Below are 23,505 nucleotides of genomic sequence, written 5' to 3'. Positions count from 1 at the left end.
CCCATTTATTAATTGTTTCTCTCAGTGTCTGTGCTGCTGGGGTTCTATTTTGGAAGCCCTCAATTTGATTATTTCCCAACATCTACTTCTTCTGGGTGAGTTTGCTTCTTTTCGTTTTAGAACTTTTAGGTGTTCTGTTAATTCGCTAGTGTGGTATTATTCCAGCTTCTTTATGTAGGCATTTAGTGCAATGAACTTCCTATTTGCACTGCTTTAATTATGTCACATAAATTTGGCATATGCTGTGTGGTCATTTTCATTGAATTTTAGGAACTATTTAATTTCTTTATTTTTTTCCTTGACCCAGGTGTGATTCAGATGAGTATTGTTCAATTGCCATGTGTTTGTAGGGTTTGTGATATTAGTGTTGCTGTTGAATTCTAACTTTAAGACATGGTGATTTGATAAGATACATGGGGTTATTCCAATCTTTTGTATCTGTTGAGGTTTGCTTTGTTACTCAGTTTGTGGTCAGTTTTTGAGAAGGTCCCATGAGGTGCTGAGAAGAAAGTAATTCTTTGTGTTTGGGTGGAATGTCGTCTGTTAAGTCCTTTATTTTTCTGTTAAGTTTCTGTCTGGCAGCCCTTTCCAGTCATGAGAGTAGGATGTTAAGTCTCCCACTATTAATGTGTGGGGCTTAATGTATGAGTTAATCTTTAGTAATTTTTTTTCCCAAATGTGTGTGCCCTTGCATTTGGGGAATAGATGTTCAGAATTGAGATTTCATCTTGAGGGATTTTTTTTCCTGTGACGAATATGAAATGTCCTCCTTCATTTCTTTTGATTGATTTTAGTTGGAAGTCTATTTTGGTAGATACTTGGATGGTTACACCAGCTTGTTTCTTAGGTCCATTTGATTGGAGAATTTTTTCCCTAATCCTTTACTGTGAGGTCATGTGTATCTTTGATGTTGAGGTGTGCTTTTTGTATGCAGCAGAAGGATGGATTCTGTTTTTGTATCCAATCTGTTAGTCTGTGTCTTTTTACAGGTGATGAATTGAGTCCATTTATTTTTTTCCTTTAGTCGATTTTTATTGTACTATACATTTTCTCTGCTCCCCTCCCTGTCTCTCCCCTCTCTTCCAACCCTCTCTCAAGGTCCCCAAACTCCCAATTTACTCAGGAGATCTTGACTTTTTCTACTTCCCATGGAGATTAGATCTATATACGTCTCTCTTAGGGTCCTCATTGTTGTCTAGGTCCTCTGGGAGAGTCCATTTATATGAAGAGATATGAATAACTGTAGTGTTGGCGTATCGGTCGGTACAATAAATAACCAGACCAGCTCAAGAACAACAGTTATATTTTTAATAATTGAAAAAGGGGGAAACTCACGCTACCAGAGTGGGAGGTCTGAAATCTGAAATGGTCCAGAGAGCACAATGTAGAGAGCGCGCACACCTAGAAAAAAACCTGTTTTTCTACCTGGGCTCTAGGCTGCCACACCCTAGCCAGATGTGATTGGCTGAGCTTCCCCATCAAATAACCCTTAGTTATTAAGGGATATTAACAACCCTTAATTATTAGGGATATTACTAACCTTTAGTTATTAAGGGATAGTAATAGCCCTTAATTACTGTTTCCTGTTATTTTTGTTTTTGTTGTAATGATGGTGGCATCGTTTGTGTTTCCCTTCTTTGGGATTTTCTGCTGTAATAGTATCTATTGCATGTGTTTTTGTGGATGTAGCTAACTTCCTTAGGTTGGAGTCTTCTTTGTGCTAACTTCTGCAGGACTGGATTTGTGGATAGGCATTGTTTAAATCAGGTTTTTGTCATGGAATATCTTGTTTTCTCTATCTATGGTGATCAAAAGTTTTGCTGGGTAGAGTAGTCTTGGCTGGCATCCATGGTCTTTTAGTGTCTACATAACACTTGTACATGACCTCTTTCCATTGAGATGTCATGCGTATTAATTAATTAATTAATTAATTATTTATTTATTGTCGCGTGTATTTTTATAGGTTTGCTTTTGTTTGTTACTTGGCCTTTTTTTGTTTGCAGCTCTTAAAATTCTTTCATTATTCTGTATGTTTATGTTTAGTGTTTGATTATGTGGTGAGGGGTAAGGAGGCTTTTTTTTTTGGTGCAGTCTATTTGGTGTTCTGTATGCTTCATGTATTTTCGTAGGCATGTTCTTCCATAGGTTGGGAAAGTTTTCTTTTATGATTTTGTTGGATATATTTTCTGTGCCTTTGAGTTATACTTCTTCTCTTTCTTCTATCCCAATTATTCTTAGTTCAGGTTCCCTATCCCCTTTTGAATGAAAAAACAGCAATATCAGCAGTGGCCTCAGCAGCTGCATAACAACTGGTATCCTGGATTGGATTCTTCATTTTGTCTCATAATTATTGTGTACAGATTTTATCTATCAATAAAAAGTAATATGATCCCCTGATTTCTCCTTTCCACCATAAAAAATAAAAAGAACTTCGCACCAATAGAAGATAAACATAGATAGATAGATAAATAAATAAATATTATATCTTCCTGATCACTCTGTAAGGAAAGGAAGAAAGCCCAAGTTTGGGTGGCATATGCTGTAAACCCCAGCACTGTAGTGATATTTTATTTGTGTTCTAACAAGTAAAGCTTGCCTGAAGATCAGCAGGTAGAGTTAAGTTACTAGAGGTTAAGCAGTGGTGGCACACACCTTTAATATCAAAACTTGGGAGATTATTTCAAGACACAAAAGTGATCCATTTGATCTAGAAGAGAAACTGAATTCACACAAAGGTGATCCCAACACTTGGAATCACACACCTTTAATCCCAGCATTATGGAGGTGAAGACAGGAGTGATGTGGCTGGGCAGAGAGAGAATATAAAAGAAGAGGAGACAGGAGCTGAGTGCAGTCTGGAGCAGGCAGTCTGAGGGCAGCATCACCCTTTTGGTCTGAACATTGGTAGAGGTAAGAACTTTCTTGTGGCTGGCTGCTCTGCTTTTCTGATCTTCATTATTAACTGGTATATCTGACTCTGGATTTTTATTATTAACACTAATCAGAATTTGTGCTATGCAGCATACTGGAGGCAAAGGCAGGTGAATATTTGTGAATTCAAGGCCAACTTGGTCTACATAGCAAGTTCCAGGCCAGTCATGAGCACAATGAGAGACAGAGTGAGAAAGAGACACACATGAACAGAGAGACAGAGACAGAGAGAGACAGAGCGAGGTAGAGAGAAAGGTGTGTGTGTAGTGTTTAGAGGCCATTCTCTGTCCTCAGTCAGCATTCCTAGCATTCTTGCAGAGTTTGTAAAACAAAGTGCTTCACTTGCACATCTCTGAGTCACTGGACTCTTACTAAAAAGTGAGGATCATTGCTTTTCATGTGCACTTAAAGCTTTTGAGGGTTTATTAGGAAAAAGAAATTATATATTGAAATTGAAAATGCTGTGTTTTGATTCTACTTTGTCCCATGAGATTGGTATACTGGTACTTTTGTTCCAAATCTGATGATATTAAGAGATAGTGAGGCATTGAAAGAGATGGAGCCTAAGGAGAAGCCATTCCTGGGTGTCCTTGAGCTGTGGCCTCCTGTTTTACCCAAGGGACACCTGGAGATTCAGGTCCCTACATCCCATCTCATCAATATTGGCTTAAGTGTAGTTGGTGTGGATGGAGGATAAAGGTATTGGTATTGGATCTGTCAAAATTACAGACTGCAAGAACATTAGAGTCATGTGGGCTTCCACTTAAATTTCTTTTTTTTTCTTATTTTCTTTTACCTTTTCCTCCACTTTAAATTCTATTTAAAAAAAACTATCTTATCTCATTTTACATGCCAGTTCCATTTCCCACTGTATCTCCTCCTGCTCCCTCCCCCTTCCATCCTCTCCTCAGCACATTGCTTTGAGGCAGGACCAAGGCCCTCTCCACTATATCTAGGTGAGCAAGGTATCCCTCCAGAGAGAATGGGTTCCAAAAACCAGAACAAGCAATAGGGTAAATCCTGGTCTTATTGCCAGTGGCCTCAGTCTGCCCCAGCCATAAAATTGTCACCCCCATTCTGAGGGCCTAGTTTGGTCCTAGGCTGGTTCCCTCACTGTCAGGCTGGAGTTGGAAGGTTTCCATTAGCTCAGGTAAGCTGTTTCAGTGGATATCCCCATCATGGTCTTGACCTCTGTAATTATTCAGCTACAAGTAAGGCTGCACTCTGGGTTCTAGAGCCATGAACACGCAGACAAGCCCTCAGGCAGAAGTGCCTGAATGTTAAAGGGCCCTTTATGACCCACATGCGTGCATACATGGTTATATCCACTATGACTCAGCAAAGCCCTTGCGTGCATGCATAGTTACATCTACATATGACTCAGCTAAGCCCTTGTATGCATGCATGAGCCCCGTCATCTGCGTCATCTGCATATGATGTAACCACCTCAATCCCCCTGTGCGCATGCACAAGGCAGCTTTTAAAAAGCTGGATGCGCCATCTCTCTCTGTCTTCGGTTCTCTGTCTCTGTCTCTGTCTCTCTCTCTCTCTCTCTCTCTCTCTCTCTCTCTCTCTCTCTCTCTCTCTCTCTCTCATTCTCTTTCTGTACACCCATTCCCCAGGCCTGTACTTGCCCCCTCTAATAAACTCCTAAGTGGGTTTGTTGCGTGTTTTGTGGTTCCTTCTCACTCGCGCCAGGTAATTACAACCTCTTTGCTAGTATTCTCACTCCTCCCTCTCTTCGACTGGACTCTGAGAGCTCAGACCAATGCTCTTCTGTGGTTCTTTGCATCTGCTTCCATCTGTTGCTGAATGTAGGTTCTATGATGACATTTAAGATAGTCACCAATCTGACTATAGAGCAAGGCCAGTTCAGGCACCCTCTCGACTGTTGCTTAGGGTCTTAGCTGGGGTTATCCTTGTGGATTCCTGGGAATTTCTCTAGTGATAGGTTTCTTGCTAGCCACATAATGGCTCCCTCAATCAAGATATCTCTTTCCTTGCTCTTTGTTCTTCCCCCATCTCGACCATTCCATTCTCTGTAGTTCTCCTCACCCCCCTTCTCTCCTCTTCTTCCCCTTCCACCTTCTCTTCTCCTCCCACCCTCACACTCCCAATTTTCTCAGGAGGTCTTGTCTATTTCCCCTTCCTAGGGGTACTCAGAAATCTGAAATGTCCTTTGACTCAGATTTGCATTGATATTTGTTTTCTTTGGGGAGCCTTAGCTAAAAGGTATTATGCAGAAATTGACTTGCTAAGGTATAAGTTGCATAACAATAAGAAAGGACTTTTGTGAGGCAACAGTCATTTCCCCAGCATCTGGCTCCCCTGCTGCTTCAAAAGCAAAAATTCTTCCTGTAGTGACCCTATTCCTTCCATGGATCCACATAAAACTGAACATTAACAATTCCCTAAGGTGCTATTGGCAGTTAAAGATGTCTAGAGGACACAGAGAAACCCTGTCTCGAAAAAACCAAAAAAATAAATAAATAAAAAAGATGTCTAGAGGAGTATTTTATCCAGTGGTGTAGTAACTGGTCAGTTGTCCATGCCTACTTTCCCAGGAAATAGCATTCCACTCACACTTAGGCTAGAAACTCTAAATAAACTCAGTGGGTCACCCTCACAAAAACAGACAGGGAAGTGGGAACTGGCCAGGGAGCAAGAAGAGCCTCAGCAGGAGAGGGTGAAAGAGGGGAATTGGAGAGAGAAAAGACCAAAATTCTTTATATGCAATGTAAGAAATAATCAAAGAAAGCAGTATGGATAGGTACTATTTGTAAAATATTGTGTTTATCTTAATAGTCACACATGCATATTTTATTATTTATTTATTATTTTTATTTTTATTGTTTGGCAATTTCATACCTGAGTATTGTATTCACATTATTCCCAACTCCTCCTCTTTTTTTTCTTTTTTAAAATTTATTTTTATTGAGCTCAACATTTTTCTTTGCTCCCCTCCTTGTTTATCCCCTCCCCTTTGACTTTCTCCCATGGTCCCCATGCTCCTAATTTACTCAGGAGATCTTGTCTTTTTCTTCTTCCCATGTAGATTAGATCCATGTATCTCTCTTAGAGTCCTCATTGTAGTCTAGGTTCTCTGGGATTGTTATTTGTAGGCTGGTTTTCTTTGCTTTATGGTTAAAAACCACTTGTGAGTGAGTACATGTGATAATTGTCTTTCTGGGTCTGGGTTACCTCATTCAATATGATGTTTTCTAGCTCCATCCATTTTCCTGTAAATATCAAGATGTCATTATTTTTTTTCCTGCTGTGTAGTTCTCCATTGTGTAAATATGCTACATTTTCCTTATCCATTCTTCAGTTGAGGGCATTTAGGTTGTTTCCAGGTTCTGGCTATGACAAACAATACTGCTAAGAACATAGTTGAGCACATGTCCTTGTGGCACGGTTGAGTATCCTTTGGGTATATACCCCAAAGTGGTATTGCTGGGTCTTGAGGAAGGTTGTTTCCTAATTTTTTGAGACATTGCCATACTGATATCCAAAGTGGCTGTACCAGCTTGCACTCCCACCAGCAAAGCAGAAGTGTTCCCTTTACCCTACAACCTCTCCAGCATAAGTTGTCACCAGTGATTTTGATCTTGGCTATTCTTTCAGGTGTAAGATGGAATCTCAGAGTTGTTTTGATTTGCACTTCTCTGATGACTAAGGATGTTGAACATTTCCTTTAGTGTCTTTCAGCACTTTGAGATTCCTCTGTTGAGAGTTCTCTGTTCAGGTCTGTACTCCATTTTTTAAAATTGAATTATTTGTTCTTTTGATGACCAATTTCTTGAGTTCTTTGTGTATTTTGGAAATCAACCCTCTATCTGATGTGGGATTAGTAAAGATCTTTTCCCATTCTGTAGGCTGTTGTTTTGTCTTGTTGACTGTGTTCTTTGCTTTACAGAAGCTTCTCAGGTTCAGGAAAGTCCACTTATTAATTGTTCCTCTCAGTGTCTGTGCTATTGGGGTTATATTTAGGAAGTGGTTTCCTGTGCCAATGTGTTCAAGAAAATCAAAGAAAATAGTATGGATAGATTCTATTTGTAAAATATGGTATTTAACTTAATATTCACACATGCATGTTTTTGGTTAGTTTTTATCTTTTGGTAATTCCATACCTGAGTACTGTATTCACATCACTTCCAGCTCCTCCTCTACACCCCAACTCTTCCTATGTCCCTACCACTCCCTCTCATGTTCATGACCTCTCTATACCCACTGTTGTTTTGCAGACACACACACACACACACACACACACACACACACACACACACACACACAAATCCTAGTAAGCCCATTTAGAGTTGCTGTTTGTATACATAATTATGACTGACAAATTCTGATTGGACGACCTATCAGGGGGCTCAACCCTTGAGGAGACTGATTTTTCCCTCTCAATAGCTACTGATTATCTGTAGCTCTTCATCTAGCCTGTACAATCTTCCCCCATCCACAAGGGATATTAGCTGATGTTGTTGTTATTCAGATCTTGTTAAGGCAGTTTCATGGTTGAGGTTTCATAGGTACAGCATCCCTGTCATTTTAACATGTTGTGCATCTCTGTAGCAGCGCCCATCTGCTGCAAATGAAGCTGTTTTTGATGAGGGGAGAAAGCTACATTTAGCAGTGGGTATAAGCACTGTTAATCCATGAGCCTTCTCTCCAGTCCAAGTTTATGCTATTTAATGTAATTTGTAGTGCCAGCTTTAGAATATCAACTGCACTGTGAAGGGAAAGGATTGGGAGGACAAAAAGCTTCTATTTCCCTGGGTAGCCTGCTGAACTTCCTGCTATGTTTAAGTTGTAAGATAATGAGGGCTTTGGAGACCATGGCTTTTCAGCTCAAAAGAAGCCAATGTTGTGAACACAGAGGTTAAGGTGGAAATATGAGGAGGGGGTAGAGCAACCATAGGTCAGATAAATGGTATGGTGACTCATGGATGATATGAGCAAAACAAAGAAAGGGAGGCAGGAAAGTATTCAGGGCATGAGACATCTGAGAAGGAACAAAATTTTGCATCTGGCAGCTTTCTCCATGTTTCTGCTATTCCCTAATCCTGCCATGTGGATGCTTTAGTGCAAAGGGAACACCTAACACAGAAACTCAGGGTGGAATATTTCTGTCTATAGGAAATAGATCCTTCTTGTATCTGAAATATCTAGTTTATGAGCCAGAGAGATGGCCCAATGGGAGCTTGCTGCTGAGTCTAATGACCTGAGCTTAATCCCTGATAAACCACATAGAGGAAAGTAGAACCAATGCCCACAGGTTGTCCTCTGACCTCCACAGACACAGCATGGTATTCATGCGTATTCACAGAGAGAAGTAAAGAAATTAATAAAAATTTAAAAACATTTTTAATATTTAAAAATTTTATTTGATATGTATGAATGTTTGTATAGCCTTGACTGTTCTAGAATTCACTCTGTTGACAAGACTGGTCTTTAACTCAGAGGCCCACCTGCCTATGTCTCCCAAGTGCTGGGATTAAAGGCTTGTTCCACCACCACCCAGCCAATTTAGAAGGTTATAAACAGAGAAGAAGACATGAAATTGGCAGGGAGTTGTGGGAGGGTATCCAAAGGAATTTGAGTGGGGCAGTAGAGGATGTATACAAACAAAATATATTGTGTGCATGCATAAAATTTCCCATAGCCTAAGATTTAATTATATTTGAAAAATATTTTGTTTTGAATCCTCCTTCATTAAGATGTCTATCTTCTCTTTTAGTACATGTAAAAACATCATGTTATATGGTAGTGATTCCAGTACTAGAAGGAGCTATACACAATACTTGATTAGAAAAGAAATTAAGAGTCTCACTCAGCTGTGAACCATGTTAGCTACAATAAGGACCTTCCTGAAAGATATGCCCACTGGTGCAATTGTGGCACAAATGTTATGGGAATAACCAACCATTTTTAAAATTGGATTTCAGGCCCATTCAATGAGATGGACCCCATAACCAACACAGAGTTCAATGTGGCCAAGAACTTGCGACTAGATAAAAATGAGTTTTAAGAGAATACCTACTACTACTAATCTATTAAATGAATATAGCAATAAAAAGATTCCTAATGACATAGTGTTATATCAATAGAATAGTTCATTGCTCAACCCTCATCAGAAACTCTTCTTCCTGTAGTAGACTGTAACTAATAAGAAAACCTATCACTTGTCAACATGAAGTGAGAAAGAGACTTTGGAATGTTCGACTCTGCCCAGGATGTCTATGTCATACCTCACTCCTCAAGGCTCAAGGATCTGTGTGGAATAGAAGGCAGAAAGAGTCTAAGAGCCAGAGATAGTGGATGACTTCAAGGAAACAGTATTTTCCAGATGCAGCATAGCAGATGCACATATGAACTCCCAGAGACTGTGACAGAATTCACAAGATCTGCATGAGCGTAAACCAGACAAAAACTGAGTGTAGAGGAGCTCAGAATCCTCCCCCTAGCCAAGGAGATATTGTCAATTGATAGGTCCTGAGAGAAGGTAAGCCAGTTTTCATCAATGGGGTGACACTGGGATTGTCAACTGTACTCCAGGGTAGGCCTCACACCCAGAAATTGTTATCTACTTGAACTGGACTCCATGGTTCATTTTGTTTAGATTAGTTTTGAAACAATGAGAGATAATATAGAGCTGGATAAAAAGGAAGATGGGGAAAGATCTGGAGGAGTTGCAGAAAAGGAATTAAATAACCAAAATATATTGTATAAAACACTCAAAGAATATAAAATATGTTTAAATAGGATTTTTAAAGAAAGATTTTTATATTTTCAGTGTAATATTGTAGAAGATTTGAGCCACAACATATTATACCAATATTACAATTAGTATTGTTACAATAATTCACATTTTCATCAAAAATTTAATGATCAATTCTAGAGACATGGTTACTCTCCAAAAACCTCAGTTTAATTAATGGAGACAGCAAGATTTGAATGGAGATGATCCCATGAGGACCAGAGCAGGTGAATTTCTCATTCTCTTAGCTGCCTTAGTCATTTCCTTTACATTAGATGGTACTCTATTTTGATGTTGCGGGAGCTTCTTCTGCTCCTTCAGTCAAGAGCCTTTATGATATCAGCCCAGTTGGGCGTGGTCTCTTTGGCTTGAAAAAGCATGGGTGTAGTCTCTTTGGCTTGAAAAAGCAGTGGTATCTGTGTGCTCCCTCTCTTGCTTCAGAATCTGCTTCCAGCTACCAGACTCCTTTCCTGGTCATGCAGAGGGCTGTTGTCTAGGACGGTGATCTGTAAGTTTTTCCCTTTAAATAAACAACCCTTTTAAAATCATAATTCCAAACTGTTGTGGGATTGTTTTGTGACTTACTCCTTTACCTGGCACCCAACATTTGGTTTTAGAACCACTCCTCCACCCTCCCCACCCCTCCACCCACACCTCCTTCCTCCCCCCACCCCCTTATGTCATGGCTCAGCTGCCTGCCATCAGCGCAGCTTGGCTCAAGCCCTCCCTCAGCCACAGACTGTGTGTGGAGTCATCAGTTCAATATAGCATCTCGCACATTGGCTCTTCTTGCTGCAATTCTTTACATTGCTCAGATTGGCTTCAAGTCCCCATGTACCCTATCATTTGCCTTCCGACATGGATTTAAACTCCATGTCTCCCGGAATCCATGGGCCTGGACAGTCTCTGCCCACCTGATTTGATCTTTTCTGAGCTGTTTTTAAATCCCCCCTTGTAGTGCAGTGCTTAGGTAGCATGATTTGAAATGATTGAGGAAATTATTGGGGGTGATGATCAGGGTATGAAGACATAAGGGCAGGATACACTGTCACCACCAGCTGTCAGAACTGGTCTACCCAGGATTTTAGCGACATACAATGTAATTTACTCTGACAAAACATCAACTTCTAAAGGTCCAAAGGGAGCCAAAGATGGTAGATAGAAGCTGACAGGGATGAATGACCTGAAGGAAATTAAGTATGCCATTGTTACTTATGGCTTGCACTCTACATTTGTTAAGGAAAAGATAAGAACTTGGACTTCTAATGTCAGGGCTAAGCCCCATGATTTCTGCCATTTAGCATCTGCAGTGTTAGAAGATTGACCTTCCTTGATGTTTAGAATTTATTTGAGAGAAGAATCCAAACATATGGAACAGCAAGGGAGAGAAAAGAGTGTGGCGGTTTTCCAGGATCAAATTCTTGGTGTAGGAGCTTATGCTGATCCATAGGTCCAAGTTCTTTATGATGAAGAAGTATTGTCCCTATGCGACAAAGTAGCATTGAATTCTTGGGATAGAATACAAGAACTAAGGAAAAGAATAGAGTCATATACCAGGTTTAGACAGGGACAGGGAGAACCCTACACTGACTTTTTGCAAAGATTAATTAAGGCTTGGAACATAGAAGTAACAGATCCACAAGATAGATCAATAGTTCTTGAATTGATGGCTTTTGAAAATGCAAACTTAGAATGCAAAAAGATAATTGGGCCTTTAAGGTCTAGAACAGTACCTATGCATGAATGGATTCAGCATACCATGAATTTTCAGACATTTAACTACGATGATGAATCTTGGGTAGGGGAAGCAATTTCCAAAACAATGAGGGAATATCAAACTGCCAAATGTTTTAACTGTGGTAAATTAGGAAATCTGAAAAGGGATTGCAGGCAAGAAATTTCTAGGAATAATACCTCCCCTGGGAATAGCAATAGGAAAGCTCATCCTTCAGGTGTATGTAGGAGGTGTGGTTAAGGATGACATTGGACCAATGAATGCAAATCAACAACAGACAGACAAGGCAACCTGATACCATCAGGAAACTCCCTGATGGTCCTCTCTTAGGCCCCCAAGCTAAAAATGGCCCAGTCATTCCCAGTAATTGTGGAGGACATGTCACACCAGGAAAATGAAAAACTCTAGAACCTTCTGTGCAAGACCATAAGGTTCTAAATGATGGCTCAATTTTGGAGGATAAGTCAGAATTTCAAATAAAAAAATAAGAATCATAAATTTTGACAAACCTCTATAAATGACCAGAGACCAAAGCTGAGAGTACGTATAAATAAAATTGTGATTGTTGGCTTGATAGACACAGGAGCAGATGTGAGCATCATCACTTCAGAATCTTGGCATCCAAATTGGCTTCTTCAAGAGACAGATGTTCAATTACTAGGAATTGGAACCGTATCTCAAATTAAACAAAGCACGAGATGGGTTGACTGTATTGGGCCAGAAGATCAAAGAGGAAAGCTAAGGCCATATGTAGCTGATATTGCAATAAATTTATGGGGTATGATCTGCTTATAGCAATGGAATACCCAGATTAACATTCCTGCAGTACCAGGAACTCATAATTCTGGGAAGGATGTAATAAGATACTATGCACAAAGGTCACCAGCCATCCAGGCTGTACAAGAACATAAAGCAACTAACAAACCTTCAGAGGTGCCAACAACCCTACCTTTAAAATGGCTAACTGAAAAGCCATTATGGGTAAAGCAATGGCCTCTAGCTGAAGATAAATTGTAGGCTTTAGAACAATTGGTACAGGAGCAATTAGATGCTCAACATATTGAGGAGTCAACTAGGCCTTAGAATTCTCCTGTGTTTGTTGTAAAAAGAAATATGGTAAATGGGGAATGGTGACAGATCTAAAAGCTGTCAACAAGATAACTCAACCTATTGGCCCTCTACAGTCTAGAATTCCTCTGCCTTCTCTGTTACCAAAAGGATGGTCTCTTATATTTATTGATTTAAAGGATTGCTTCTTCACTCTATCTTTACAAGAAAAGGATAGAGAAAAATTTGCCTTCACAGTGCCTACTTACAATAACGCTCAGCCTACTAGGAGATGCCAGGGGACTATCCTCCCACAGGGGATGCTCAATAGCCCCACCCTGTGTCAATACTTTGAGTCAGCTGTTGGAAATAATACGTAGGCAATTCCCTATGTCTATAATTTACCATTACATGGATGACATTTTGCTATCGGATTCAAGCATAGATACTTTAGCAAGAATGTTTGAGGAAATAAATATAGTTTTGCCTAAATGGGGATTACAAATTGCTCTTGAAAAGATTCAAAGAGGAGATTCTGTTAATTACCTAGGTTACAGAATAGGTTTACAGAAAATTAGAACACAAAAGGCACAAATTAGGAGAGACTGATTACAGACTCTTAATGACTTTCAAAGATTGTTAGGAGACATTTCCAGTCTATGACCATCTGTTGGGATAACACCTGATTTAATAATTCATTTAAACAAAACCTTAGATGGTGATAAAGATTTGAATTGTCCCAGAGAATTAACAGCTGAAACAGAAAAAGAACTGACAATGGTTGAGGAAAAACTACAGGAGGCACATGTGGATAGGGTGAATCCAAATCTTAGTTGTATTCTAGTCATACTGCCTTCCAGAATTTCTCCTATAGGAATTTTAATGCAGAGGGAAGATATTTTAGATGGACCCTTTTTTTTTTTTTTACCACAGAAACCAAGTAAAAATTAAAACCTTATGTGGAAAATGTCTCTGAATTAATTATAAAAGGTAAACTGAGGTTTAATCAACTAGCAGGTATAGATGCAGCAGAAATTATAGTGCCTTTCACGACTGGTGAAATAAAAGAATTAATTTTAAAGAACCTCTTAATATAGTTACTGATTCACAATATGCAGAAAGAGTTATCTTGCATATTGAAACCACTGAATTTATACAAGATAATACAGAATGCCCCAGTCCTCAGAGCGGCCGGGCGGGCTGCACTTCCTTTGTTTCTGTGGCCTGCCTGCACCAAGGAGGGTAGGCGCTTTGTTTGCGAGCTGCCCAACCAGCACGGACCTGATCTCTTGGCCCCAGGAGAACCAGCATTGGGGTGAGTTTCTGGCCCGCGGCGCCAGCCAGGGACAGGGATCTCGGGGGTCCCTTGGCCTCCTGTCTTTCTTGGGCTCTCTGCAGGACCTCTATTCCCTGGGTACTGCCTCTTTCTTCCTGGCCCACCCAGCTTCCGTCCAGAGCCCTCCCCACTTGGCCCCCCCCTGCCCTCTTTTGGCGCGTGGCATTGGGAGCTGGGTCCCAGTCCTCGGGGCGGCCGGGCGGGCTGCACTTCCTTCGTTTCTGTGGCCTGCCTGCACCAAGGAGGGTAGGCGCTTTGTTTGCGAGCTGCCCAACCAGCACGGAGGCCTGATCTCTCGGCCCCAGGAGAACCAGCGTTGGGGTGAGTTTCTGGCCCGCGGCGCCAGCCAGGGACAGGGATCTCGGGGGTCCCTTGGCCTCCTGTCTTTCTTGGGCTCTCTGCAGGACCTCTATTCCCTGGGTACTGCCTCTTTCTTCCTGGCCCACCCAGCTTCCGTCCAGAGCCCTCCCCACTTGGCCCCCCCTGCCCTCTTTTGGCGCGTGGCATTGGGAGCTGGGTCCCAGTCCTCAGGGCGGCCGGGCGGGCTGCACTTCCTTTGTTTCGGTGGCCTGCCTGCACCAAGGAGGGTAGGCGCTTTGTTTGCGAGCTGCCCAACCAGCACGGACCTGATCTCTCGGCCCCAGGAGAACCAGCGTTGGGGTGAGTTTCTGGCCCGCGGCGCCAGCCAGGGACAGGGATCTCGGGGGTCCCTTGGCCTCCTGTCTTTCTTGGGCTCTCTGCAGGACCTCTATTCCCTGGGTACTGCCTCTTTCTTCCTGGCCCACCCAGCTTCCGTCCAGAGCCCTCCCCACTTGGCCCCCCCTGCCCTCTTTTGGCGCGTGGCATTGGGAGCTGGGTCCCAGTCCTCGGTGCGGCCGGGCGGGCTGCACTTCCTTTGTTTCGGTGGCCTGCCTGCACCAAGGAGGGTAGGCGCTTTGTTTGCGAGCTGCCCAACCAGCACGGAGGCCTGATCTCTCGGCCCCAGGAGAACCAGCGTTGGGGTGAGTTTCTGGCCCGCGGCGCCAGCCAGGGACAGGGATCTCGGGGGTCTCTTGGCCTCCTGTCTTTCTTGGGCTCTCTGCAGGACCTCTATTCCCTGGGTACTGCCTCTTTCTTCCTGGCACACCCAGCTTCCGTCCAGAGCCCCCCTCTTCGCCCCCCCCCTCTTTTGCGTCCAGGCGGGCTGCAGTTCCTTTGCTTCTGTGGCTGCCTGCACCCAGCAGGGTAGGTGCTTTGTTTGCGAGCTGCCCAACCAGCACGGAGGCCTGATCTCTCGGCCCTAGGAGAACCAGCAGTGGGGAGAATCAGCATTGGGACGAGCCAGGGTTGGGCACAGAGACCTGATCCCTTGGTGCCAGGAGAGCCAACATTGGGGAGGCCGCGTTGGGTAGGCAAGGAGACCTGATCTGGTAAAAGAAGATCCATAAGGGAGTATTTGGAAGAAGAGATGGGCAGACGCCAAGGCAAGAATTCGCCCAACAAACTGAAAAGCAACATGAAGCCACCAGAAACCAGCGACCTCACAACGGAAGGACATGAACACCTTAATCAAGAAGGAGAAAAGATTGACTTCATGAAAGTTATTGACGCCCTTAAACAGCATGTAAAAAACGCCCTTATAGAAATGGATGAGAAATATAACAGAAAGTTTGAAGAATTGAATAAATCAGTGAATGATACCCTAGAAAACCAAGGAAAAACAATCAAACAGATAATGGAAACAGTTCAAGACTTGAAAACTGAAATAGAGGCAAAGAAGAAAACACAAACAGAGGGCCGGCTGGACATGGAAAATCTAGGTAAACGAATAGAGACTACAGAAACAAGCATAACCAGCAGAATACAAGAGATAGAAGAAAGACTCTCAGATTCTGAAGATACCATAGAGAAAATAAACACTATGATCAAAGAAAACAGCAAGTCCAACAAACTCTCATCACAAAACATTCAGGAAATATGGGACACAATAAAAAGACCAAACCTAAGAATAATAGGAGTAGAAGAAGGAGAAGAAGTGCAGCTCAATGGTCCAGAAAATATATTTAATAAAATTATAGAAGAAAACTTTCCCAACCTAAAGAAAGATATACCTATGAAGGTGCAAGAAGCATACAGAACACCAAATAGGCTGGATCAAAAAAAAAACATCCCCTCGCCATATAATTATCAAAACACAAAGCATTCAGAATAAGGAAAAAATATTAAGAGCGGCAAAGGAAAAAGGCCAAATTACTTACAAAGGTAAACCTATCAGACTTACACCTGACTTTTCCATGGAAACCATGAAAGCCAGAAGGTCCTGGATAGATGTACTGCAGAAACTGAGAGACCATGGATGCAAGCCCAGATTACTATACCCAGCCAAGCTTTCGTTCACTATAAATGGAGAAAATAAAATTTTCCAGGATAAAAACAAATTCAAACAATATGCAGCCACAAATCCAGCCTTACAGAAAGTAATAGAAGGAAAATCACTAACCAAGGAGTCCAATAATGACCACAATAACTCAGGCATCTAGAGACCCTTCATCAACACAAACCAAAGAAGGGATACACACAAACTCTACGACTAAAAAAAAAATGACCGGAGTTAACAACCACTGGTCATTAATATCACTTAATGTCAATGGTCTCAACTCACCTATAAAAAGGCACAGGCTAAGAGATTGGATAAGAAAACAGGATCCAACATTCTGCTGTTTACAAGAAACACACCTCAACCACAAAGACAGGCACCTACTCAGAGTAAAGGGTTGGGAAAAGGCCTATCAAGCAAATGGACCTAAGAAACAAGCAGGTGTGGCCATACTAATCTCTAACAAAGTTGACTTCAAACTTAAATCAATCAGAAGAGATGGAGAGGGGCATTTTATATTCATAACAGGAACAGTTCATCAGGATGAAGTCTCAATCCTGAACATCTATGCCCCTAATATAAAAGCACCCACGTACATAAAAGAAACATTGCTAAAATTCAAGGCAGCCATCAAACCGCACACACTAATAGTAGGAGACTTCAACACTCCTCTCTCACCAATGGACAGGTCAATCAGACAGAAACCTAGCAGAGAAATAAGACAATTAATGGAGGTAATGAAACAAATGGACTTAACAGACATCTATAGAACATTCCACCCAAATAGGAAAGAATACACCTTCTTCTCTGCAGCTCATGGAACCTTCTCGAAAATCGACCACATAGTCGGTAACAAAGCAAACATCCACAGTTACAAAAAAGTATTACTAACCACCTGTGTCTTATCAGATCACCATGGATTAAAGTTAGAATTCAACAACAAGGCTACCCCCGGAAAGCCCACAAAGTCATGGAAACTGAACAGCCAACTACTGATCCATACCTGGATTAAGGAAGAAATAAAGAAAGAAATTAAAGTCTTCCTGGAATTCAATGAAAATTAAGAAACAACATACTCAAATTTATGGGACACTATGAAAGCAGTCCTAAGAGGAAAGTTCATAGCACTTAGTGCCCACTTAAAGAAAACAGAGAAAGCTCACATTGGAGACTTAACAGCCCACCTGAAAGCTCTAGAAAAAAAAGAAGCAGACTCACCTAGGAGGAGTAGGAGACTGGAAATAATCAAACTGAGGGCTGAAATCAATAAAATAGAAACACAGAGAACAATCCAAAGAATCAATGAAACAAAAAGCTGGTTCCTGGAGAAAATCAATAAGATTGACAAACCCCTATCCAAACTAATCAAACGGCAGAGAGAGAATTTGCAAATTAATAAGATCAGAAATGAAAAGGGGGACATAACCACAGACATAGAGGAAATTCAGAGAATCATTAGATCTTACTACAAAAGCCTATATGCCACAAAACTGGAAAATGTAAAGGAAATGGATACTTTCTTAGATAAATATCATTTACCAAAGTTAAATCAGGACCAGGTGAACAATCTAAATAGACCTGTTAGTCGCGAAGAATTAGAAGAGGTTATCAAAAACCTCCCTACCAAAAAAAGCCCAGGACCAGATGGTTTCAACGCGGAATTCTACCAGAACTTCCAAGAAGACCTAATACCTATACTCCTTAATGTATTTCACAATATAGAAACAGAAGGGTCATTACCAAATTCCTTTTATGAAGCTACAGTTACTCTGATACCAAAACCACACAAAGACTCAACCAGGAAAGAGAATTACAGGCCGATCTCACTCATGAATATCGATGCAAAAATCCTCAACAAAATACTGGCAAACCGAATCCAAGAACACATCCGAAAAATTATCCACTATGATCAAGTAGGCTTCATTCCTGAGATGCAGGGCTGGTTCAACATACGAAAATCTATCAATGTAATCCAGCATATAAATAAACTGAAAGAAAAAAACCATATGATCATTTCATTAGATGCCGAAAAAGCATTCGACAAAATTCAACATCCATTTATGTTAAAAGTCTTGGAGAGGGGGCTGGAGAGATGGCTCAGTGGTTAAGAGCATTGCCTGCTCTTCCAAAGGTCCTGAGTTCAATTCCCAGCAACCACATGTGCTCACAACCATCTGTAATGAGACCTGGTGCCCTCTTCTAACTCTTCAGAGCACTGAATACATAATAAATCTTTAAAAAAAAAAAAGAAAAAAAAAGTCTTGGAGAGATTAGGGATACAAGGGTCATACCTAAATATAATAAAAGCTATATACAGCAAGCCGACAGCTAACATCAAATTAAACGGAGAGAAACTCAAAGCCATCCCGCTTAACTCAGGAACACGACAAGGCTGTCCACTTTCGCCATACCTCTTCAATATAGTGCTGGAAGTTCTAGCAATAGCAATAAGACAACATAATGGGATCAAGGGGATTCGAATTGGAAAGGAAGAAGTTAAACTTTCGTTATTCGCAGATGATATGATAGTGTACATAAGCGACCCCCAAAACTCCACCAAAGAACTTTTACAGCTGATAAACAGCTTTAGTAATGTGGCAGGATACAAGATCAACTCCAAAAAATCAGTTGTCCTCCTATACACAAAGGATATGGAAGCAGAGAGGGAAATCAGAGAAGCTTCTCCATTCACGATAGCCACAAACAGCATAAAATATCTTTGGGTAACTCTAACCAAGGAAGTGAAAGATCTATTTGACAAGAACTTTAAGGCATTGAAGAAAGAAATTGATGAGGATACCAAAAAATGGATGGACATCCCTTGCTCTTGGATTGGGAGGAGCAACATAGTAAAAATGGCAATTCTACCTAAGGCAATTTATAGATTCAATGCAATCCCCATCAAGATCCCATCAAAATTCTTTACAGATCTGGAGAGGACAATAATCAACTTTATATGGAAAAACAAAAAACCCAGGATAGCCAAAACAATCCTATACAATAAAGGATCTTCTGGAGGCATTACCATCCCTGACTTCAAACTCTATTACAGAGCTACAGTAATGAAAACAGGGAGGTACTGGCATAAAAACAGAGAAGTCGACCAATGGAATCGTATAGAAGACCCGGATTTTACCCCACAAACCTATGAACACCTCATTTTCGATAAAGGAGCTAAAAGTATACAATGGAAGAAAGAAAGCATCTTCAACAAATGGTGCTGGCACAACTGGATGTCAACCTGTAGAAGAATGAAAATAGACCCATATCTATCACCGTGCACAAAACTCAAGTCCAAATGGATTAAAGACCTCATTATCAGCCCGAAAACACTGAACCTGATAGAAGAGAAAGTGGGAAATACCCTACAACAGATGGGCACAGGTGATCGCTTCTTAGGTATAACCCCAGAAGCACAGGCATTAAGGGCAACATTGAATAAATGGGACCTACTAAAACTGAGAAGCTTCTGTAAAGCAAAGGACACTGTCACTAAGACACAAAGGGAACCTACTGACTGGGAGAAGATCTTCACCAACCCCGCAACAGACAAAGGTCTGATTTCCAAAATATATAGAGAACTCAAGAAACTAGACTTTAAAATGCTAATTAACCCAATTAAAAAATGGGGCACTGAACTGAACAGAGAATTCTCAACAGAAGAACTTCAAATGGCCAAAAGATACTTAAGGTCGTGCTCAATTTCCTTAGCAATCAGGGAAATGCAAATCAAAACAACTTTGAGATACCATCTTACACCTGTCAGAATGGCTAAAGTCAAAAACAACAAGGATAGCCTTTGCTGGAGAGGCTGTGGAGGAAGGGGTACCCTCATCCATTGCTGGTGGGAATGCAATCTTGTGCAACCACTGTGGAAGTCAGTGTTTCGGTTTCTCAGGAAATTCGGGATCAACCTACCCCTGGACCCAGCAATACCACTCTTGGGAGTATACCCAAGAGATGCTCTATCACATGTCAAAAGCATTTGTTCAACTATGTTCATAGCAGTATTATTTGTAATAGCCAGAACCTGGAAACAACCTAGATGCCCTTCAATGGAAGAATGGATGAAGAAAGTATGGAATATATACACACTAGAGTACTACGCTGCGGTAAAAAACAATGACTTCTCGAATTTTGCATGCAAATGGATGGAAATAGAAAACACTATCCTGAGTGAGGTATCCCAGACCCAAAAAGAAGAACATGGGATGTACTCACTCATAATTGGTTTCTAGCCATAAATAGGGGTCACAGAATCTACAATTGGCGAACCTAAAGAAGCCAAGTAAGAAGGTGAACACAAGGAAAAACATATCGTTATCCTCTTGGATAAGGGAAGTAGACAAAATTGCCGGGGAGAAAAGTGGGATCTTGGGGGTGGGGTGGGAAGGGGGTAAGGGGAGATGGGGAGAGAAAAGGTAGAAGGGAAGGAGGGGGGACTTGGGGAAATAGGAGGATCGGGATAAAGGAAGGTTGGATAGGGGAGCACGGAACCACAATCCTTAGTTAAGGGACCCACTTTAGGGTGGGCAGGAGAATTGACCCTAGAGGGGCTCCCAGGAGCCCAAGCTGAGGTCCCCAGTTAGTTCCTTGGGCAGCTGAGGATAGGGAACCTGAGATGACCCCATCCTAGCGCAATACTGACGAATATCTTGCATATCATCTTAGAACTTTCATCTGGCGAGGGATGGAGATAGAGACAGACACCCACACTGGAGCACTGGACTGAGCTCCCAAGGTCCCAATGAGGAGCAGAAGGAGGGAGAACATGAGCAAAGAAGTCGGGACCACGAGGGGTGCACCCACCCACTGAGACTGTGGAGCTGATCTATTGGGAGCTCACCAAGGCCAGCTGGACTATTACCAAAAAAAGCATGGGATAAAACTGAACTCTCTGATCATGACGAACAATGAGGGCTGATGAGACGCCAAGGACAATGGCACGCAGTTTTGATCCTACGCAATCTGCTGGCTTGGTGGGAGCCTAGCCAGTCTGGATGTTCACCTTCCTAGATATCGACGGAGGGGGGAGGACCTAGGACTTACCACAGGGCAGGGAACCCTGACTGCTCTTTGGACTGGAGAGAGAGGGGAAGAGGAGTGGGGGGAAGGGGAGAGGGGTGGGAGGAGGGGGAGAAGAGTGGGAGGAGAGGGAGAAGAGTGGGAGGAGGGGGAGGGAAAGGGGAGGCTGGGAGGAGGTGGAAATTTGTTTTTTTAATAAGAAATAAAAAATATCTATAAAAAAAAAGATAATACAGAATTGACTTAATTGTTTATTCAGGTACAAGACATAATCAGAAATAGGCTTTGTCCGATGTACATAACACACATTCGATCCCATATGGGTATGCCAGGTCCTCTAGCACAAGGTAATGCAGAAATTGATTGTTGATTGGAAGCATGTTGCAGGCCTCAGAATTTCATAAAAAAATCACACCATTAACAAAGTTTTAAAGAAAGAGTTTTGTATTACATGGCAACAAGCTAAGGAGATTATAAAGAGATGCCCTACTTGCTCTTTATATAACCCAACACCACTACATGCAGGGACTAACCCAAAGGGTACTCAAAGAAATGAAATTTGGCAATGGATGTTTTCCACTTTGCAGAATTTGGAAAATTAAAATATGGCCATCATGGGTATACCTGCAGAAATTAAAACAAATAATGGTCCAGCTTATATCTCTAGGAAAATGAAGTGTTTTTTTCTTAAATATTAAGCATTTTATATGTATACCACACAATCTTTTTTACTTATATTCATAAGTATATAGAGCTGGTTTTGGAGTTGGAAATCTGGCTCAGTCCCTCTTTAATTCCAAGCCTGTTGTTAAGAGAAAAACCCAGAGTTTCTGTCTCATATCAAGAGCATGATATTGGACAGAAGGCAAAAAGATTTTAGAAAACATCTTTGCTTTTCTTCATATCTATCATGCCTTTCATTGAATATATATGTCTGTTTATGTCTATATAATTAATGTTAAAGTTTTCCACAATGAACAATGAATTTTCCTGCAGTAATCTTTGAAGTTTCCAGGAAGAAATGGGGACCCATAACAACAACTCCACCTGGTAGATATGATGTCATGATACTGATAGTGCTGCTACAAGACCTGTTTTGGGTACCAGCTGCACAAGACGGTTCCTACTTGGTTAGCTGAAATGGTGTACATCTTTTACAACATTCTGGCCAGACCTCCACAAAATACTCAAAGACTATTTGCTGTCTTACCAGACATTATTCTTGAAATTTAGCCATCATTTTACTTTCACAGGATCCCCTAGAAAGAACGTTGCTCCCATAACAGCTGGAAGTAATTTTTTTTAAAGATTTATTTATTTATTATGTATACAGTATTGTCAGTATTCTGTCTGCATGTGTGCCTGCAGGCAAGAAGAGGGCACCAGATCTCCTTACAGATGGTTGTGAGCCACCATGGGGTTGCTGGGAATTGAACTCAGGACCTTTGGATGAACAGGCAGTGCTCTTAACCACTGAGCAATTTATCCAGCTCCTGCTGCTGGAAGTAATTTTAGAGGACGATGTCTCCTCTCCCAGCAAAGTTTGTCCTCAGGTTTAGGGACATCATTTAGGGGTTGATTATAATTGATATATGGTTGAGAGTTGGGGGAGGAATTTTATAAGCTCAGGAATCTTTTTTAAAAAAAGGGGGAAAATTGGATAATGGGATAATAGATTGGTATTTGTGAGTTATTATTAATAGACAATTACATTGGCATAGATTCTTGTATATGAATACAAAGTTAAATTATATTGAATATTGTATGCACGCATGCTTCTACCTCTGTTTAAAACATTTATATATATTTACCATATTGAAGTGTACATTTCTAACTCTGGTCAAGATACTTGTACATTGTTTACATTTGGAGTCATTGTCCTCATTTATTGCATAGTTGTTTACTGTCTTAATCTTTAAGTTAGATAGGTATTAAGAATTATAGAGCAATAGTCATCTATGTTTGTCATATTTATAGTTATACTAATTGGGTCTTTTTAGATACATAAATATTATATTCCATATAAATAGATAATCTTCAACTTCTTCAAAGAGCTGTAGAAAATGGCATTTAATCTAACTTAGAGTTATGTGGTAGTGAGACACAATCGCTCCTGGCAACACCGATCTATTCCTGAGAGACTGTTGAGCACCCAAGACACTCCACTTGGAGCTTGTCTTCTTCTTGGCAAAACCAGCCTCTGGGCAAGGAACTGCCCATACTTCAACTACTGACAAAATACATAGTATCTGGAAATACATAAGCAGAACTGTCAAATCTTGCTAAGACAGGGCAATATGGTTTTGAAAATT

Source organism: Microtus pennsylvanicus, chromosome 1 (genome assembly GCF_037038515.1).
Source record: "Microtus pennsylvanicus isolate mMicPen1 chromosome 1, mMicPen1.hap1, whole genome shotgun sequence".
NCBI lineage: Eukaryota > Metazoa > Chordata > Mammalia > Rodentia > Cricetidae > Microtus > Microtus pennsylvanicus.
The sequence above is the reverse complement of the archived record's forward strand: the minus strand, read 5'-3'. Positions refer to the sequence as shown.